Raw genomic sequence first — 18,758 nt, 5'->3', positions numbered from 1 at the left:
GGAGAAAGTTTTTTTCGAGGTCCAATGAAGTTTTAACTGAGGCTCGGCTATTGCTGTTACCCTCCTGTCATGATCAGAGCTTTATAGCTCAATAACACCATATCCTTACACTGTCCTCTACAGACAACGGGGAATATGAAAAGCATTCTTGCTTCGCCCCTTTAAGCCAGTCCTTATATTATATTATATCCTTATCCTTATATATATCCTTATATATAAGGACTAGGTATTTATGACGGTGAGAATAAATCAATCGACCGTGAGATGCGGTGACTGATTCATTCAATCCAATACCCTTGGAGGGTAATGGATGCCAATGCTGTAGCTAGTGAAGCTCTAACTGAGACTCGGCTATTGCTGTTACCTTCCTGCCATGATCAGAGCTTTAATTGCCCAATAACACCTTATCCCTACACTGTCCTCTACAGATAACGGGGAAGATGAAAAGCATTCTTGCTTCGCCCCTTAAGCCAGTCCTTATACGGACTTATAAGGATAAGGACTTCTAGGTATTTATAGTGAAGAAAAGCTATAAATTCCAAATTACCTATTTTTTTACCGATTTTTCGCTGAAATAGTTCAATTTAAAGAAAAATGAAACAATTCAATAAAATTTAATAGAAATTTTAAGTTTGAAATTTTATTAAATTCTTTTATTTTATGTATTTTATATATGATTTTAGTTTCACGAACTAAATATAATATAACGAACTATAATTTTAGTTTCATGAATATTTTGCCACGTCCGAGAGAAATCAAAAATCGGAGTAACTCAACAAATTTCAGTAAAAATCTCAAATACGACATTTCATTAAAATTTGTTCTGCCAGAGCGAAGTCACCGGCAAGCCGACGAAGGGACAAAACAAATCTAACGCGCGCTCATGCTTTGAAAAAATGAACAGAAATGAGTAAAAGTACGCAAATGGTTAACTCACGCGCAAAATTCCTATATGATTAGCAGAAATCTTGCATTTCACTTTTACTCTTTTACTTGAAACCCTATCATTGAACAATTCAACTTTGAATTCGTAAATGTGTCTGATCAGTTCTCGTTCATTCCAAGTAATCAGCTTGGTTTCGATTCTGATTGCAGATCGTGTTGGTCTCCGTGTTCGTCGCTGCAGTAACAGGTCAATCGGTGGTCCATCCTGACGGTACCAGTCAGACTGTCAGAAACCAAGATGTAAGTACAGTATTTCATGTATCTCTATTAGTGAAGTGAGTGCCAAGGCTAGTTTAAATTTTAACATTCAGAATCTTTTGCATTTAATAAAATCAGTTTCTTTATCTTATTTATTGGAAAATGTATATTTTGAGCATCGTAACCAGAAGGATCTCTTTGGGGTCGGAAAAATAATCAGCAGTGCAACAATTTATACAAGCATTTAAAAAAAAAAAAAAAAAGACATACGTATTGCTTTTTTTTTTTTTTTTTTCCTAAGACACTAATCATGGACCTTTTTTCAAGCCACTGTAGGCCTCCAATAAGGTCTGAAACCAAACGATGGCATTTCGACTGACAGCCTGTGGGTTTTAGAGCGAATGTCCTCCCACACTAGGCCAACCACATCGGCAAGTGTGTATCCACGTTAGTGTAATGTTCTACAAAACTTAACTGAAGTTTCAAATTTAAGCTGAATAGGCAAATCCCGAAATAAGCGATAAAAAGAAAGTTTTCTCACTTTTTTCTATTTTTAACTAAACATTATTCGTTAAAAAAATCCCATTTATTAATTATGATATAAGCTTCAGCGAATGTAACGATGATAGATTGGAACGAAGAGGTACTCGATGTTTAAAACATCCTTAGTCATTTTTTTTTCAAATATAATATGACAAGCAGATCTATATTAAGAATTCTATTGTGTTGAGAAGACAACCGAAGAAAAATAAGAAAACATTATCATCCTCAAGAAAGCATTTTGCACCCTAAAGGATGATGATTTGATTTATTGTTCTTCATTTACTAGAATAAGCCGCAGTTTGTGCTTTAAAATAAAAGGAAACAAATCCCGCCAGTTCCAACAGAGGCAAAATTAATGTAAGACAATTAATTCGTTATCTTTTCCAACTGAAAATTCTGCAAAAGTATTTACATGTGGCGTACAAACCATGAATCTGACTTCTCAGCATGGTATCTAAGCCATAATTAGGCCACTCAAAAGCATTCTCTCACCTTAAATTCTCGAATCCTATTTTCCGATGTTGTATCCAAGAACAGTCTTATATCACAATATAATTTTACTGTTCATTTATGGTGTGTTTATTTGTCATCTCTCTGCAAGTATTCACCTACAATATATTAACTTGTTTGCTTTTTTATGCATCGATTCTCTGCCAAGCGAGATGTGCTTGTACATCATTTAGACTTTAAAAAAAAAAGTTTACTAATCGAACCACAACATTTTTGGCGAACTAAAATGGCGCCGCATATACGAACATTGAACTGCTGCGCTTATAATAATAGCAGAGCTTAGCAGGTAATGAAACTACCCAAAAAAACGCTAATATAAAATTTTAATTAATACTGAAGAGTAATTTTAAAAGACATTTCTGGTTGTATATTTTGGAAAGCAAGGATGACAAAAATATTTGATTGATCAGAAAATATGCGGCAAGAGTGTGGCGTTAATGATGAATTTGGTAAAGTAAAAATTGAAGACAAAAATGAACAGAAACGAGTGTAACACTCGTACATACAGGATCAGACAGTCGCAGTTTTACTGTTCAATATTAATTAAAATTATATTAAAATGATTAAACTTCGACTAATTTTTGAATAAATTATTATCTTTAGAGTAAAACTAAATAGAAAAGTTACACATATTAAAACACCATTTTGAAATATGCTTGAAGAGGATTATGTATCAAGCTGAAATCAAAAGTTAATTACTTTGAGTAAATGGATCGATTTGTTTCGTCAAACTTGTGTTGAGTAGTAACTTATTTAATTATTTTAAAGTCAGTCTACTTTAAACATACGTAAATAAACATACTTCTCCATCTAAACATCAAGCGAGATAAAACATGGTATGTTGGTATATTTACCTGAATGTTAAAATGTCTTTGCTTGATCTTAACACGATTTATGGATTAAATCGAAGATGGTTAAGGTAGATTGCCGAACATCCCTTGCTGTAAGGAAATATTTTTCATTTTTTAAACCATTTCTTTGCGATCACCGATGTAGATTAAAATATATATATAAATATAAAAGTGATTGCTAGGAAAGTATCATTTTGGTATGTAAAATCAGTGTTCCTGTTCTGATGTTATTTGGGAAACATTTTCCTCAAATTTCAGGGAAGAGTTAGCCCTAATTGCACCCAAAGAACTTCCATCAGTATAAGAGAATTTCTTATTCCTTCGAGCAGATGTCGCTAAGGGAGAATTCTCGCAATCTAAGATTTTGTGATTTACGAATCGCACTCCTACACTTTCGAAATTAGGAATGGGAACTGGGATGCCACTTTTAGTATATATATATATATATATGTGTGTGTGTGTGTATTTATTTATTTCACACACACACACGACACGGTCTCGTATTACTCTACCATCTCGATGGTCTGTGTTCATCAAGTAAAAAAAGTTCTTAACTGCCACCGATGAGATTCGAACTCACGACCCCTGGTTTACGAGACCAGTGCTCTTGCCACTGAGCTACGGCGGCTTCTGGAACGACAGCCCTCTTCATCCAGTCAAGATATTCAGCACTTACTGATTCTGGACGAAGCAGAAGTTCTCGCCACTAATTCATTTCTTCACAAGGGGAAAAAGGGTGGGGTTACAAAGAAAACAAATGTTTAATCTACTAGAGAGGAAGATTGTTCTGAAATAATATTAAATTAACACTAAATGTTATTCAATTAGCAATCAACTGTGCCATCTTAATATGTATTAAGATATGAAATCATTCCAATACCCTTCACAAAGAAATTGCTGGTAAACTGAAATTTCGCCAGCCTAGGAAAAACCCAATGTGTGTTTTTTTTTAACTAAATAGCAAACACACACACACACACACACACACACACGCACGCACACACACTCTAGTGCAGCGAGTGATTGTCACTTGAAAAGGAGTAGTGACGAAACCACGCATTGCGAACTCTCAGCCCAGCCATCCCCTAAAGCAGAACAATAGCAGGCGTGACACGACCATCGCCATGCCTGCAATCGTCACTTTTGTGGCAGTCGAAGCGCCGAACGGTGCAGCAGCAGGGTATTCAAACATTTCCGGTTCGAATCTTATAAATAAATTTATTGCAAGTTCAAAAATTACACGTAATAATGTGCGTGGGTTGTTTTTTTAAGAAAATACATTTGAAGGCATTCAATGTAATCATCTGCCTTAACACCGCTGGGCGAGTTATTTCTGTCAGCAGCCCTTTTTCTGTGGTTGATGAGGGTGATCACTTCGGTAAAAACCTTGTGCAGCGTTTCGAAACCACAACTTCCGTTGTGGTGTGTTTCGATGTACAGGAGAAACCGACGTCTGGAGGACTCGTGTGAGGACTGTTCTGGAGTGAGGATGCACGTGTCATCCACATTTTGCCATACAATCGGATGTTTCGTGTGAAACACGTGACCTGAAATATTGCCACGCAAAACGCGTGATATCAAGTGGTGATCGATCTTCTTCGATCATTTCGAAGCTCACTCTGCAGAAAGGACACTGCAATCAAGCGAACGTGTTTGCTCAACGTCTGGCTTACGTTGACGTGAAGGTGGAAACTATTACGTCATCGTACTGGTCTCGCATGCGCGGTGTGTAGAACTTTCGAAATAACCTCGTACGCACACCATCATATTTGGGCAGATAAGATCATTCTTCTTATTCTTAGAACAGTAATAGAAGGTAAGGTTCCTGGGAAAATAAGAAGGGGTAGACCATCAATGAGATGGATAGGTGGCACGTGTGGAGTGACTGATCTTCAGAGAGGTGAGGCTGCCAGAAAAGCAAACAATAGGACTACATGGCGAGGCCTGGTGTGGAACATCATCGAGCATCGGAGTGACCATACGGCATCTGTGGATGCCCAGTGAACATATAAATAGAAGGTCATTCAAACTTGAGCCTTGGCTGTATTCGATGAGCAGAAGAATGTTTTTTTTTTTTTTAATTTTTATGAATTTAAAGATTTTAAAAATGTTTGGATATCTTAAAAATTAGTAATTTGAAACAGATGTTTGACTTCTTTGCAACATGATATTTTCTTCAATTACCCTCCCCTTCATGAATAGAACACCATTCTACAATGATCCCTAGTAAACCAAATGGCTTTATTTTCTAGCAAAGAAGATAAATGACGAACAGACTAAGTGCAAAGGGCATTTCCTTATCGATTTATCGATTTGTTTTTATTCTGTAGCTTAGTTTATTTTCTTCAATGCTGTGACTAATCCATGCTTGCGCCCAGAAAAAAAATAAATAAATAAATATTATTATCATTATTATTTTGCCTCTTTTTTTTTTTTTTGGTTCCAAATTTTTGCTTTGCAGACGAAATAGTCTTGCTTCTCCAATAAGAATACTTCTTTTCAGAAAAGATGCAAAATGAAGAAGAAAAAACTTTCATTTTATATTTTTGTATATGTCGCACTCCACTTTTTACTACACTTTCATAGATAATCGATATCACGTTGAATCGTTCAATTAAATAGTGTAATTGGAATCACGAGCTATTGGAACAAATAACAACACAAAAATTCGACTTTCAGTACACTGCGGTGATGATAATTTAAACGGTGTGTGTGTGGGGGGGGGGTACCCCCAAAACCATACATGTTTCACAAGCAAGCATGATTCTGGGTAAGAATGCGCATGCACGCTTTCTGGCAAAACATATTGCACATGCGTATTTGCATCCGCTGTCCTGTATGGCATCGTAAAACCAACATCCGAAATAATGCATAACAATACACTGCTAACATCAGCAGTAGTGGCACACCGCACACCCAGAGGGGTTGCAAATGATGCCTTTCCCCCCCTCCCCGAAGAAAAAGGAAAAAACACTAGAATTTCCAAATATCATTTCCTAATTACTAAAATTCATTTCTTTATTTATGTCGTGTCGTGTCTTCTGTTTCTATCCTACTTATGAATTAGCGATCCTTGCAGATGCTCAGTGATAGGTCGTATGCGATGCGTGGTGTGTATTCTCAAATCGTCTAATCAACTCGGGCGCCCCCCAAGATTAAATCCTGAGTACGCTACTGATCAGCAGTCATTCTTTTAATCTCGCCTTTTCATTGTTTTATTTATTTATTTTATTTATTTATTTTTATCGTGCAGGATGCAGGAAGCTACGACTTCAACTACGACATCCACAGAGCCGATGGTTCTCGTGACTCCCGTAACGAAAGATCCGATATCTACAACAACAGGGTCGGTTCGTACAGCCTGACGGATGTCGATGGTCGGAGTCGCACCGTCGAATACACAGCGGGCGAAGACGGCTTCAGAGCGGTGATCAACACCAACGAGCCAGGAACCGCCAATCAAAGTCCTGCCGACGTTCGCATCAACTCTGCCGGCTATCCTCAAAGCGGCGGCACCCCCGTCGTTCGCCCCGTGGTTCGATACCCACCGAGAGGAGTGCGACCCGTGGACGCCTATAACGACTACACTGCTCGCTATTTGTCCGGGTACAGAGCTGCTCCTCACCACGACGGGCAGTACGATTACTACGGAAGACACCGCGGATATTACAACCCGCAGTATTACCAACCCCACGCTTACAGAACTTATTATTAGTTCTGATCCCGGATTCCACTTGTTGATATGATCCACTGAAATGTATGTAAAAATATTAGGGACCGCTCTGCTTCTTTAGGAATTTTGTTTTTGGAAATGCCTTTTCTCAGGGACCTTTCACTGCGGCACCTGGGATTTGTACAATTGCCTGAATAAAATAATATTGTTATCCTGGAACGTTATTAATTGACTACCTTAAGCTTTCAGTCAAATAGTTGAAATTTCCTAATTGTATTTATAAATATTTATGAACAATCAAATCCTTGTCAAAAATTTTATTGTATTTGAAATATAATATAGCAATTTTTAATCTTTTTCAAAACTTTGAGACAATCTATTAAAAAAATTAAAAATATTAATACACCTTAATAATTTTTTAACAATAACTTAGAAAATCATAGGAAGAAGAAATGTATTTTATTAAAATTTCTTTTAAATTTTAAATTTCTTTTAAAAGAAGATCGGTATCTAAACATCATAAGTTCCTTCAACACAATCTCACCTTATCTGCAAGAACCAAACATCGTCTCTAATAAAAGAACAACTATCTGTGTCTATCTATCTACCACATCTTAAGAAATTTAAAGGACACAGAAAAATTATCAAATGAAGATACAACTACATGGAAAAATAACACTCAACTTTTTGTATGCTACTCGGAAATTGCTCAACTTTAGAATCACGTATAGGATCCTTCCGGTGAACTATCTGGTATCTAAATGGAACAGAAAGGTAGTAGACCAGTGTGTCTTCTGCCTAGAGAGTGAAACTATCTCTCATCTTTTTTATAACTGTTTCACAGCTCAAGCTGTCTGGCGTCTGGTTGGAGCAAGATTTAACGCCACAGTCTCTTCCAACCTGGCACTCAGACTAATAGATTTACCTCAGAACATGCCAAAAAATCAATGCAAATTATTCCTTTACACCATAGTAGAATTCAGCTATCATATCTGGAAAATACGCAACATGGCATATTTTAAAAAGTGTAAGAAAGGTTTGCCTGACATTGTCAGAAGTTGCAGAACCAGAATTAGGAATTTCTTAACAATGAGACTTGAAGAGATGGGTCCGACTGAATTTTGTAGACAATGGTGCGCTCCACCAAGCCTGGCCTACCTAAGGAATGATAAATTAAGAATTAAAATTTAATACTTTAACTTAAAACTCCCAAAACCTCTTTTCTCTCTGGCAGTAAGTCATAAAAATTTATATTTTAACATCAATATAGCCAAAGAGGTAACATACTGAGGCTAACAGTTTGCAACCAAAACTAACAATTAAAGTCTAATTAATAATCATATAAATTATAAATTACTAATCATATTCTTTTATACTTTCATATCTTAAAAGTTACTAAACATAAGAATCTGGTTGCCCTCTTCTTGTTCTTCAAGTTTACCCTTGTAACTAGAGCTCTTCAGCTCTATTACAGAAAAGATGACTGGGTAACACCACACCAAAGTGATCGGTACTAGTCTGATCTGTTCTGTTTAGGTGACGTTTATGTTTGGCATGATTATGTTTTAATTCATTCCTTTCGTAGTAAGCTCAATGTTATTGTAGAATAATGTAAATTCAACTACAAAATAATCAAGTACAATTTCGAATTGTAAAACTTCAGCTAAATTCTACAACCACCAGTTTCTTGAGAAGTTTGATAATCTGAGTGGAGCAAACGGATGCTTCATTTTTCAGAGATAAAAAAATGAAATGCGAATAATCTGATAAAGTACTAACACTGGGGGAAGGATAACATTTTACTATATCTAATGTGAACAAAAGATGCAAGAAATTAAGGTTCCAATTACAGCACCAAATTAAAAGACTATGAACGTGCAGCACACTCGCCAGTAGTTCATAAGCCTCAGGATTCTGACCACAAATTTAAAGAAGGATCTCAAAAGTGAAGTTAAAATTAATTTAACGAATAACATGCGGTTCTAGGACTTCAGAACATGGTAATGAATGCAACCGCCTTGAAATTTACACACACAAATTCATGGTCAGCAACGGTAAAAAGATGAGATGGAACAACATATTAGCCTGTCGGTCCACCTTTGTACAAACTTGTCGTTTGTTTTTGATAGCCGAGAGAGCGGGATTTCATTCCTCTGAGCTATAAATGACCAGCTGAATGGAATTCGTGTCTGTAAACCAACATTTTAACTCATCCTTCAGAAAGGCCTCGCAAGACTGAAATCAGAATACGTGACCAGCCAAGGCTGTTCTTCACAAAGCGATGCTTTGTTAGTTTTACCCACTGGTAAAACTACCCAAGTTCCTCGGTATAATAGGTCCACTGTTCCTATTATACCGAGGAACAGTGGACCTCGAAATATTAATGCGAAATGTAACAGAAAGCGTTCGGACAGTAACAGCAACAATTCCCATACCAGTGAAGCCATTGGAAGTAACCGCAAAATCTCCCTCTTCTTCTTCTTCCTCTTGTTCTGCTACAAACCTCACTGAATCTATTAACTGACGTTGCGATCTTCAGCCACAAATACGAAAGTGAAAAGCGGTAGTGCAGCTCGTCAATTCTGCATTTCGACGAGTCGTGCATCACTCCCAGTTCGCCTTTCGCTTTTGAATGCGTTGTATACTTCCGTAGAAATGCAGATCCCTAAGCATTGTGCAACTCCCTTACAAACCGCTTGATGATTAACAGCATTGTGGAACTGCTGTGCGACACTGTGACGGAAACTCCATCTCCTGTAAAGCTCTAATGAAGTCAAATGGGTTCTCTGGAGAACATTCTTTCAATACAACGCTGACGTGACATGAGGATATCGGTTATTATCAAAATTATCAAATTCATTATCGGTATTGTCTTAAGTTTACTTCAGTGAATCTGTTCTTACTCCATTCTGACAAACTCTTATATATTCAAAAGCAATAAATCTGAAGACGAAATTTCTTTAAAAAAATGTCGCTGTGCGAAAACATACATCTTCAGTTGTAAGCACACATGGAAATCTGAGCCGTTACCTCGCTCAAAAAACGAAAACATCCAGCAAGAAATCAAAGAGTGCTTCGTATGGTTTCACAAACATCAGGGTAGTGTAATGCGGATGCCATCAACCAGAAGTCCAAAGAGTTCAAAAGGGGTCAAATTCGTAATAAGATAGTACGTCAATAACTGCACAATGTCAGTTTCTATGCAATGGCAGATGATGAATCGTCAACCATAGCGATCGGCATTACATTGGTAAAGATAATCTTGGCTGTCCCGCAAACAGCCCGTGATGTGGAGCCATCACAAATTTTCGAAATTTGGATAGGCTAAGGTAGGTGTGACTGGTATCGATTTATTTATAATCTGTGACGTTCGGTAATGATGATGATGGATTTAAAAGATAACGATCTCTTTCTTCTGATATGGACTCGGACCGGAAAAATGAACGCCGACAAATAATTAACGCTTCTGGATAATGCGGTGATTCTTGAGCTGCTACAGGTTCACACCAGGGGCGAATGCTGGTCTTGAAATTCACGCTTGCTCTTGTTATCATTCAGGGAGTGAGATTGAATTCTGATTAGCGGAATAACGAATTACTGACCTTTTGAAACTATATATTTAGAAATTTATGTACATTTAATCATACAGACGCAACATTTATTTCACAAATGATATTCCATCTTTTTCAATTTAGCAACTTGAATACAAATTCTGCCCTCCGGTTCTTCTTTACGAACTGGTCAATAACATCGTCATAAAAAGTTGGTTGTAACTTAATTTTCCCAAGCAACACACACACACACACTTGTAAAGGCTGGCTGAAGCTCACTGGCTAGAGCTACGTTGACTGCGTATGGCCTGTGTTTAAAACGACGTGAAGGGAGCGGAAATGGCTATGCGCACGCATGAAATCACAGCGCTGCAGCGAGGACCTGGAAGCTTCCACAACCGAGCAAGCCAAGGTAGCTTCGACTAGACGAGCAAGCATCGGCCTTCGATACACAACGCAAAGCTCAATTATTGCCGCGCAAGCTTAAGACGTCTCTGTCTACAAAAGAAAAAGCCTAAATGGAATGCTTATAAATGCATGCATTTATTAAAATATAAATATTACTTCTTTCTCAAGTAATGAGCTTGCGCAGCAAGCATAGCAAGCATGGAGAATTCGCCCCTGGTTTACACGTACATCTCTTTTAGCATACAGCAATGGATCGTGTCCCACAATGAGTGCTGTTACGATGTAGGCAAATGATGTGGAAAAATTGGTAGGAAATGGAATGTCACGTGACAACCAGATCGGTGTGGCAGGCAGCGTACGACACGTCTTGTGGTCGGAAAGAATTCAGGAAGAAGGGATGGTACAAACACGACCCGTATTCTCACAACTGCACATACAACAGGTGAAGAGAACAGAATATGATGAACAGAAGAGAATAGCGTGCAATCTCACATGCTATTGAAATTCAGATTTCCTTAAAACACAGTATTATCAGAATACTGTACTTATTTGAGCAATGAGCTACATGAGTCGGTTGATTGCGCCAACATAAAAGATCAGTACAAGAATATCTGAGGCTCTCTTGTACTGATGTTTTGTCCTTGGAGAAAGTTACCCATCCGACAAATCTAAAGTTCGGACTACGAAGTGAGCAGAAAATTAATCATACTGAAGTCTCGTGACACCTGGATTATGTTTCTCGTCATTGCCAGCTTCTTTAATGGATCGCCACTTCATACACCTATCGCCAGATGGATTAATTCGATGGATTGTCTTAAATTCTTTCACGCCAATCACTGACTCTTTCGCGCACATTCTACAAAAGAATTTTTTTTTTTTTTTTAAATTGCATCTGTCACTATTCTGACTCGTACAGATCAGATTTAGATGGATGCGCACGTACAGGTGAAGTTAATTTTTTTTCATTATATTTTGAATAATTTAAAATATAATAATTTTAAATTATCGCTCTTCATCTCACTAGTGATTTTTGAGGGTGGGGGAAAATTCCACATCCCGAAATTCCTACTGCTCCAAGAAGAACAGGATCGCAATGTTCACGTTCAGTGTAGCCACCCCCTTCCCTTTCAGCCCTTGACCTCCCAATAACATTCAAATTTTGCTGTTCGAATCCGGGAACGAATTCTTTCACGTGGCAAATATTTTCTCAGAATGTTGAACATTTGATCTTGCAATAAGAAAACATACAAACGTGCCTTCGACACGGTTCCCACAAACAACAGTAAATTTTTTATCGATCTGTGTGGTACTTGGAAGCCAACTTTTTTTTTATTCTCTTTTATGTGATTTCACTTATTTCCCAGCAAATGCATGCGGCTATCTATAGATTCATTAAGTCTTCTATAAGGAAGGTGCATTGCAGGCAAGCCACCGTAGCTCAGTGGCAAGAGCACTGGTCTCGTAAACCAGGGGTCGTGAGTTCGAATCTCATCGGTGGCTGTCGAGTACCTTTTTTTTCTTTACTTATTTTTTTTTTTATCTTACTACCCTTTCTTGTTTTCCGTTTATTTTTATTTCAAAGTTTCGTACTTCTTCATAAAAAAAAAAAGAGAGATAAAAATAAAGAGAGCGCTTTCTACATTGTAAGAGCTCATGAAACACACTCGGAATGTGTTGTCCGTAGTGGAGTAGAGGGGAGGGGATTAGAAAGCATTTCGATGATGGTCAGCGATGCGATACGTTACTTAATCATAACGATGAATGTAATTTAAAATAAGTTCGTTTATTTAAAATGTTTTCTGGTGTTTCTCAGTTATATTTCCTAGGGCAGTTCCTGAGCATTCTGCAAATATTTTAGGTACAACATGTTCTCTAAAAACACAGATAATAATAATAATAATAATTAAAACCATAAAACCATTAGAAACGTAATTTTGTAACACTACGTATCTGACATTTAAAAATAAATGGAAGCTAAATAATACTTCAAAGGGCCAATCAAAACAAAATAATTAACTGATTTAAAAATTCTCTTGACTGTTCGTTTTGTTAATTAACTCAATACATTTAAAATGGACTTGCTTCAGTTTCTGTTCCTATGAAAGACAATTTCCGTGGGCTAAACACAGTGGAATAAAGTTGATGATAATAATATTTGATGAGGTTTCTATCGAATATTCGTCGCAATCACAGTTAAAATAATTCCCACGCAGTCAGTTCAGATCTTGACGCGATATAGCACTTCTTCCTTCAAAAGCAAAAGGGTCAGTTTATGCCATAAGTGACAGAATAAAAAAATAAATAAACTATATAAAGACCAAAAAAGAAGAATTGGAGGAGGCGTTTTGTTTTGACATTTCAAAAGTTAGTAGATTACATAAAAGGACTTGTATTTTTTCTTCTACGGCATTTTTTAAATTTAACCTTAGTTTACAATAATATTAATTAATGTGGTCTCGCAAACCGTAGCTTACGAATGCTATGGCGCTGAGGTAGGTGTCAAAGGCGCCGATGTCAGATGGGACCAGTGGCGAGATATTTCGCCAACTATCGAAATTGTCGTACTAAAAATAAATAAATAAAAAGGAGAAGAAGAAGCGTAGATTCAAGATTACCAAGGGCGCCAAAAACCTTTGCAAGATCTCAATTCTGACTTTATTATAAATCAATCCCATGGGGTCACATCATCAAGTTCGTGATTTGGGCGATGTGATCCACTTCACTAAAGTCTTCCACTGGATTATTAACGTAAAAAAATCCTTTGGATTCACTATTAAATTGACCTTTAATTTTCTGTTATTAAAATAGGATTTAAAGTGTGCATTATCAACTCTTCTGAACTACGCTTGGACATTTTTAGAAGGAGTAGTCCATGATGTGCACTGTTGAATGCATTAGGAATTCCCATTAAAAAAAATGAACCGCTTATTCCCTTATATCCATTTTTCTGTTCACTCTGCTCAGACCGGATTGTCTTCTTCTTTGTAGGAGATGAAAAAAATTCCTCCGGAAGGAAGTTCCTTCTAGCTTTGTACTAGACCGGCTAACTTACCTTCAGTTAAAAAGCTGATATGAATTTTCCATGAGAAAATTTTCATTTTCAGGGATATTTTAGCATTAAGAATCACTTCCAATTATATTAATAGGCGTAACAAGTATAAGAAATAGCAAAGAAACGAATCAGTAACAAACAACGGAATATTTGTTTATTATCCAATATATTTAAATACACTGACTGGTAAATGCCGCTAGAGGTCTCCGTATTCTCCAATGGGAACGTTTTGCATTACACCAAAATGATTATTACTAAAGATGAAACTTTTTTTTTTCATAAGCAAGCAGTGCACAGAATTGTAATGCAAATATTATATTTCAGAATGTGTTTTCGCCTCTGCGGTCAGCGAGGTTTGAAAGCGATCCAAAATGTAACACATTCCAGGAAACACAGTTCAAAACATGTTCTCATTTTTATTACTGAATTGATATTATATTACACGGAACAGATAGATCTCCCCTCTCAGATATCCTATGTCCTTCGAAAGATTCCGTTTATTTTATTTATTTATGTATTTGTTTATTTATCTTGTGCGTGTAGGAGAGAGGTAGATGTTGATTTTATCCCAACGTACTTATCCATTAATAATAAAATATCACTTCACTTAACCGTGAATTTATGCCTTTAATCATTGGCCTTAAATTTATGGCAACAGATGAGTTTAATATATATATTTTTCTTTTATTTAAGAGTATGTTCATACCTGTTCTGATTTCTTGGAAGGTTGTCACTCTTCTTTCCCCTAGGAGTCCTTCACACACACCACACTGTAAGATGTGTTTATAAGCCTCATTTCATCATTATTTTCCTTTGATCCCATAAATATCCACTTTATCATAATACTCTGGCTTCTTATACAATCCTAAAAACTCTCTCTCTCTCTCTCTCTCTCTCTCTCTAGTAGACTAGTAGAGATTTAGAGTAACAAACGTATCATTTTGTATTCGGGTTCTCAAATAATGAACAGTTGCGAAGTCAAAAAACCACTAATTGACAATTAATTATCAATAATCTTTGGTTGTTGTGTTAAACTTTCATACACCATTACCCCTGATGATGTAAGTCAGTGTTTCTCAACATTTTTTGGATCATGCCCTACCTCGACGTCTCAAAGATCTTGATGTCCCCCCCCCTCTCGAATAATAGTCAGCCAAGTTCTGAAAAAGTATAATATAAATATGTGCATGTACATTTTCTAATCGCCCCCCCAAAATATTCAAATTGCCGCCCTGCGGGGCGAACACCCAACGTTGAGAACTGCTTACCCAACCTTCGCTTACATAGTAGAGATTTAACTCGACATGTCCAATAAAGAGAGAGAGAGAGAGAGATTTATATTTCTGAATAACGAAACATAAGAATCAAACTTTACACGTTTCGAATTCGTCCATGAGATGCCTGTGTAATCTTGTAACAATATTTCTTGCACCAGAATGCTACACTGCTAAAAAAAGAGAATTTTAAGTTCAATTCTGGTCGGTCGTGAGAGGAACTTTTTCTAGGCTTTCAGACAAGTGGGGTTTTATTCTTTCAGAAATTTAAACTTTTAATCTCTCAGCTCGGAAAAATTGAACGGTCGATTTTTCGACCGTACAGCACGGTTCAGACTTCCACTGTTTCAGACAATAATGCAAGTGTGAGGGTTTAGTTATCACGAGATGGCAGCAGTTGTTCACCATCATTTCGCTCAGATGTCTCTAAAATAAGCGACAGCCACAGACTCAGCTATGACACCTAAGAACAGAGACGAGTTACCCGCCGGTTTCCGAAGATTATTGAAGGTTAAAAGACTGCTGCGTACTTTTCTTAGAGGATTTATTTCCCTTAGAGGGGTTATTTATGTTTATTTATTTAAAATTTGTTCACGTGATTCTTTTAATTACGTTTTGCATGCCGATGACCACTTTTCTTTGTTTTCTTTAATCCAGTTTGTTTATTTTTATTTTTTTATTCTTCCTTTTTTTTTAAATAAAAACTTCGTTATTCTTTCTCATCTCTTTACTCTGAATTCGCTCAACAGTTACGTGTCTTAAAAATGTTGTTTGAAGAAGTGAGAAAGAATTGATGTGAGAGAGAGAGTACCAAGTTAAGGAGCAGGACAATGATAGCAAATGATTCCATGTGTAGAAGGAATGGCTACGAGTGTTTAGATGTGTGGGGTGTGTTTGATGGCAGAAAAGACTTGTATAAGAGGGACGGTCTGCACTTAAATTCATTTGCCATCAGAAGACTGGAGATATTATTTCTTGGCATGAGACCTAGTGCAGAGAGGAGTCAGGGAAAGTAGAACATCAAGGGACAAATGAGTGTGAAGGTTCAGCTATGGTGGGCAAACGTGATAAAGATAAGAATGCCTTCGAACATAGTTAGGTATGTGGCGAAGAGGAGGAAAAATATGCTTTGGGTTCGGACGTTTAAAGTATGTCTGAGGAGGGAAAAGAGAAAGTTCTAGAACAAGACCAAATAGATTGCATATCTAATTATAAGAATTGGCTAGGTGGTAATTTGTTATGTCTATACACAAATGCCAGGAGCATCGGAAACAAAGGGGCTAAGTTCATTCCTTTAGTGAATACGATGTGCCCTAAGATTGTTGGCACATCTTATCGAAACCTGGCTATCAGAATCAGATATGGTAAGTGGGATCGAGTGTAATAACGGATATACTATTTTTAGGAATGACAGAAGAGATAGGAGAGGAGGAGGAGGAGTGCTACTAATGATATCAGATGACTTAAGTCCAGTTAGGGTAGAAACACAAGAAAACAATGAGGGTAACAATGTCCCACGTAGCGGTGAGTTTGAGTATATCTGGTGTGAAGTGGAGGCTAACAGATAGGAATTTATGGTGGGGTGTTGCTACAGACCTGGTTGTTCAGTTGCAGGGCAAGAAGAAATGCATCGCCAATTTAGTCTAATGAGTACTAAATGAGTGATCATTATGGGCGACTTTAATTATCCAAACATTGATTGGGTAGAAGAGAAATCTCATGATAAGAAAGAGGAGGAATTTATTGAATTGTTTCGAGACAACTTTCTCAAGCAGGATGTAAAAGGAAGTACTCGGGTCAAAGAGTGTTGGATTTGCTCACAGCGTCAGAAGGGATCTCTGACGCTGTGAGTAATTTTGCCTCTTTATAAGGCTTTGATAAGTATATAAATACTTGGGATACTTCCCAAGTACTCTCTTGGGAAGTATCTAGTTGTATTGGTGCTCCGATTAAAACAGGTTACATGCTGGGACTAAAAAGTTGGAAATCATGATCAACGTAGCAGCACACTCTTTTGGTACCATAGTGTCAGTTACTGAATGGGGAAAATGTCACCAAATGCATGGGATTCTTTGAAAGAGTGCATAAATAGGATGGTATTTGAATGTATCACTAGGGTTCGAAGAATAAATAGGTGGAGAGTGAAACGAATGCGCAACCTTATTAAGCAAGAGATTCACAAGAAGTTGATGTGGAAAAATTGTCGTGAAAATAAGAATAAAATGAGTTATGAAATATATAAAACTAAGGCCAAGTAACAAGTATTGTGTGGAAAGTTAAATCGGAGTGTGAAAATAAATTGGCTATGAAAGCTAAAGAATTTTTATGGTTATGCACACGCAAAAGAAAAAAGTGAATGAGAAAGAATAACTTCATTCAATGCAGATGGTACTCTGGTGTCAGAAGGTAATGCGATTGTGCAATTAATGAGTGCTCACTTTGCTAAGATATATCAACCAGGTGTATGTAGCATGGCGCGAGCGCTGCTGCGACATTGGATGAAGAGTTAGGGGTTCATGAAAATGATGTTGAAAGCCGTTGCATAACCTGGATAAGAATTTGTCAATAGGAACAGATGGATTATCAGCCCGTTTGCTAAAGGAATGTTCAGCTGAATCGGCTAGGCCTTTCGCAGGATTGTATAACTTGAGTCTCAGCTCAGGAATGATACCACAGGAATAGAAGGAATGTATGATAGTTCCATTGTACAAGGAGGGTGCAAAAACTGATGTGTCTAACTACCGACCTATCAGTATCTCTGGTGTGGTAGTGAAGATTTTAGAAGATTTTACAAACAAGCCACACTCTGCAAGGAACAGCATGGGTTTACTAAAGGAAGGTCGAGTTTTAGCAATTTGATGATATTTTATAAGAATGTTACGGGCGAGTTGGATAAAGGGAATGGATACGCTATGATAACGTTGAATTTTGCTAAGGCATTTGATAGGATACCACACGATAGGCTGTTTCATAAACTTGAGAATATGTGATTGAAATATAAACTCTTGACTTGGATCAGGGGTTGGTTGACAGACAGATATCTAAAAGTGGGTGTTATATAATGGGTGTTAATCTTCCAGATTTAAGGTGACCAATGGTGTACCTCAAAGTTCAGTCCTTGGGCCATTGTTGTTCAATCTACACATTAATGAATATTAGGAAGGGTTTAACAGAAGATGTGCAATTATTTGCTGATGATTCAAAGATAGTTAAATCAATCAGGAATGATTCTGGTATCTAGCAATTACAAAATGATTTGAATAGACTGGAAATCTGGGCAAACGAAAATGGCCGCCAGTTTAATGTCAGTAAGTGTAAAATTATGCACTTTGGCGTGATTAGAGATCCAGCGGCATATTATATTAGCGGGGTTATGCTACAATAAACGGAAGAGGCAAGGGATCATGGTGGATAAGAATTTAAAGTTCAAAGGTCACATAGCAAAAGTTGCAAATACAACTCAGAGGATAATTTCTATGCTGAAGCGAACCTTGACATGTAAGGATAAGGAAGTAATTTTGCCTTTTTATAAGGCTTTGATAAGACCACACTTGGATTACTGTGCACAGATTTGGTCTCCCCGGTTCCAAGGGGATAAAGAAGCTGTGGAAAGGGTGCAAAGAAGAGTTACAAAGATTATATCCAGATTATGGAATTTAGATTATGAGGACAGATTGCGAGTATGTGGATTACAGACTCTGGTTAACAGGAGAAAGAGGGGTGATATGAGAGAGGTCTATAAACTTTTGAATG

General features: G+C 37.1%; 2 non-coding genes across 2 annotated transcripts; one reads left to right on the top strand and one right to left on the bottom strand.

Moving 5' to 3' along the window:
• Window positions 1-3,602: 3,602 nt before the first annotated feature.
• Window positions 3,603-3,675, bottom strand: TRNAT-CGU (transfer RNA threonine (anticodon CGU)). The gene has a single exon. It is a non-coding gene; the product is annotated as a tRNA-Thr (tRNA).
• An 8,431-nt stretch (window positions 3,676-12,106) lies between these two features.
• On the top strand, window positions 12,107-12,179 carry TRNAT-CGU (transfer RNA threonine (anticodon CGU)). Its single transcript has one exon. It is a non-coding gene; the product is annotated as a tRNA-Thr (tRNA).
• The last annotated feature ends 6,579 nt before the right edge of the window (window positions 12,180-18,758 follow it).

The sequence above is a fragment of the Typopeltis vanoorti genome, chromosome 2 (genome assembly GCF_054136105.1).
Source record: "Typopeltis vanoorti isolate ZY-2024b chromosome 2, IOZ_Tvanoo_1.0, whole genome shotgun sequence".
NCBI classification, from domain to species: domain Eukaryota; kingdom Metazoa; phylum Arthropoda; class Arachnida; order Uropygi; family Thelyphonidae; genus Typopeltis; species Typopeltis vanoorti.
The sequence above is the reverse complement of the archived record's forward strand: the minus strand, read 5'-3'. Positions and strand labels throughout refer to the sequence as shown.